Genomic DNA, 2393 nt, shown 5'->3' with positions numbered 1-2393 from the left:
CGTGGAAGTTATTGAGGTATTTAATCAACCCGGCCAGCAGCAAAACGGAATCCCGCCACAATATGGCCCGAGTAATCCACCAATTTCCAGGAAACGAGGCGGACCTCCTTTTGACTCTCAAAGCCCAGTACTTCCCCACACAGCCATCAGAGCCTCTGCCACCCTACACCGGCACCCCAAATGAGCTCCTAGATGAGGACATTCATCTACATGAAGTAACAGCGGCGATAATGGGCTTGAGACGCCACACAGCCCCGGGAATGGACCAAATCACCAATAAAGCACTTGTCAATCTTGACAACCCCTCGCTACTAGAGCTTACCGCTCAGCTTAACGAAGTATGGAGGGAAGGAAAACTTCCCGAGGACTGGAAAATGGCCGAGGTTCGTCTGATACCGAAGCCAGGCAAGCCACCAGCCATTGAGAACCTACGACCGATCTCCCTCACTTCGTGTGTAAGAAAGCTCCTAGAGCACATCGTCCTCAACCGGCTACAACCATTCCTGGAGGACTCGGGGAAACTTCCAACAACGATGATAGGATTCCGTCCACACCTCTCAACTCAAGACATCCTACTTCAGCTGAAAGAGGAGGTGATTGTACCAGCGACACGCAACTCCCCCACAGTTATCCTCGCCTTGGATCTTAAAGGGGCGTTCGATAACGTCAAGCATACAGCAATCTTACAGAGGCTAAACACGCTGGGCTGTGGGGCCAGGACGTATTCCTATATCAGAGATTTCCTCTCAGATAGAAAAGCCATTCTAAAGGTCGGGGACCAAGCCACAGACCCCTTTCTACTGGGCGGGCGCGGCACACCACAGGGCGCAGTGTTATCCCCTCTCCTTTTCAATATCGCCCTAATAGGCCTCCCGCCGCTCCTCGATAACATCCCGGGGATCCGGCATGGCCTATATGCAGACGACATTACTATCTGGTCGTCCACGGGGTCCATCGGGGCAATGGAGAGCCGCTTGCAGGAAGCAGCAGACGTGGTGAGCGACTATGCTAAGTCTTCCGGCCTCAACTGCGCCCCCCAAAAGTCAGAGCTACTCCTGGTCTCACCGCGAAAGAAGCATGCATCCGACTCGCCCACTATCAACATACAACTGGAGGGACACACCATCGTTCCGTCTCAGAGCGTAAAGATATTGGGAATGGTTTTCCAGTCGGATCGCACCAACACAATATTAATTAACAAGCTTAAGAATACTACAGCCCAAGTTACCCACATGATCCGGCGAATAACAACCAAGACAAGAGGCATGGGGGAGGCGGACACGCTTCGGCTTGTCCAAGCCTTCGTCGTGTCTCGAATAACTTACGTTATTCCATACGCACTACTGAACGCAACGGAATTCACAAAAATCAACACAATGATCAGAAAGGCATATAAGCAGGCGATGGGCCTGCCGATCAGTACGTCCACAGAACGCCTACTACGACTAGGCGTGCACAACACGGCCGAGGAGCTGATTGAGGCACATTTATCCAGCCAGCGAACAAGGTTGGCTGTTACGGAAGCGGGGAGGTCCATCCTCTTACACCTGGGGCTATCTGCTCCTCTCAGCCATCCGCCGCCTCAGACTGTTAGCTTACCCCATGCCATCCGGAGCAACATCACCGTACCTCCTCTACCTCGCAACATGCACCCAGTGCACCACGCACAGCGAAAGGAGGCCCGGGCTCGGGCCATACACAAGCGATACGGGACTTTGCCCTCTACAGCCTACACAGATGCGGGGTCTTACCCCAGACGCGCAGCCACAACAGCCACCGTAATCGTCAACAAAAAACATCGGAGCAGCATTTCGCTTACCGGATACAATCCCCTCCAAGCCGAGGAAGCGGCCATAGCCCTCGCGCTCTCCCAAACACAGGTTGAAGTCATAGTTACCGACTCCCAACAGGCGTGCCGCAACTTCGCTAGCGGCAGAATTCATGCACTACGCTCAAGATAATAAATCAAAAGCCGCCAACCAGATCAGTCATAGTCATCTGGGCGCCAGCTCATCACGGCATTCCTGGCAACGAGGTCGCCAACCACGTGGCTCGAGATTTGACCCACCGAGCCGACGCCGAGGAATCTGAACCGGAGCGTATGCACCCTCTAGTCTCATACCAAGACATCACACAACACTACAAGCTAACCCGCAGAACATATGCACCCCCACACAAGTCACTACCTAGAGAGCAGGAGCGATTCCTCCGAGCTCTACAGGTTAACACATTCCCCCACCCAACCAGAAACCACCTCATAGCCCCTACACAATTCTCTCCACAATGCCGCTTCCGCGCAGAGCCCGGGTCCCTCAGGCACATAGTAGGGGGCTGCAGAGAGGCACCACTCAATCCTCCGAACCCTTACCACACCAACGAGCTTTGGGAGAGAG

The sequence above is a fragment of the Dermacentor silvarum genome, chromosome 1 (assembly GCF_013339745.2).
Source record: "Dermacentor silvarum isolate Dsil-2018 chromosome 1, BIME_Dsil_1.4, whole genome shotgun sequence".
Taxonomy (NCBI): domain Eukaryota; kingdom Metazoa; phylum Arthropoda; class Arachnida; order Ixodida; family Ixodidae; genus Dermacentor; species Dermacentor silvarum.
Note: the sequence above shows the minus strand (reverse complement) of the source record.